Source organism: Pagrus major, chromosome 12 (assembly GCF_040436345.1).
Source record: "Pagrus major chromosome 12, Pma_NU_1.0".
In the NCBI taxonomy this organism is placed as follows: domain Eukaryota; kingdom Metazoa; phylum Chordata; class Actinopteri; order Spariformes; family Sparidae; genus Pagrus; species Pagrus major.
This window is the reverse complement of record NC_133226.1, coordinates 14,688,319-14,689,447: the sequence shown is the minus strand read 5'-3', so window position 1 is coordinate 14,689,447 and position 1,129 is coordinate 14,688,319.

Below are 1,129 nucleotides of genomic sequence, written 5' to 3'. Positions count from 1 at the left end.
TGCCTCCTCCTTAGTTAAAAAAGAGCATTTTAGAACTGAAAGATTACATTTTTAAAAACTCAAGAGGCTTTCCTGGTCATTCTGTATAATCCCACTGTGAACAACTTCCATTGAAACTACTTTCTACAAAACAAATAGTCCCCTTTTGAGTCTCAAAAGCCAGAAGCACAATGTATAATGATTGTTCTGAATGTCCTTTAACATTAACTGAGATCATCTTGTGCCATGCAAAGGACACATTTAGTTAATAGTGAGCGTGTGTAGAATATACACTTGTGTATTTGGTTTCACTCAAGTCCAGGGTGATGTGTGTCATGTGTGCACATGTGCATGCTTACAGACTAGGATCATTCTTCATTTCAAAATTATAATTCTGTCAGTCCATCTAGTCACATCTTTATTTTTGTAACTTTACTGGAATACAGTTACCTTTGTTGTATCCTAATTGCATACAATAAATGCCTGGCAGCATGCTAAACCTGTTGTAGCTGCTCAAGATGGAGCTCCTGTAGCTTTAATACCTTTATATACTGTTCAATACTTCAGTGGTTTCCATCAGGAGAACAAATCTGGACATGCGAAGAAGCGGCTCCCCCATCCAGAGCCTCAACTGCCCCGGCTCCCTTCTTCATCCGACACCAGTCTGATCTCCATCCTTCCATGACCACTCAATCATCCATCCCTTTTACATCACCATAAATCTATGACACGCAATAAACTAAATCCATAACTTTGTTGCCGTGGTCTTTGTTAGTGAATACATATTTAATAAGACTATAAGCTGTATGGTTGTACCTATAACACATTTGGCTGGACATTTAAAAAAAACTTTAAAGCCAGTGTTCTCAGTTACACAGTTAGCGTAGTTACTAAATAAACATCAAAAAATGTAAGTTTGCCTTTTGTAGGGCAGTACAGCTGTCAAATGAACACATTTAAAATGTCTTCTCGCTGTCACATATTGTAATGTTCTTTTCAGTCTATTAAGTAAATCCAAAAGCTTGAACCTCAAAAATACATGACCTTTGTTGGAGTAGCTGCCGTTATTGAAGGCAATTCAAAAGGACCTCTCGAACAGACACAAGCAAGCCTTAAAAAAGGCGACCCAAAGAAGAAGACACACTGGTGC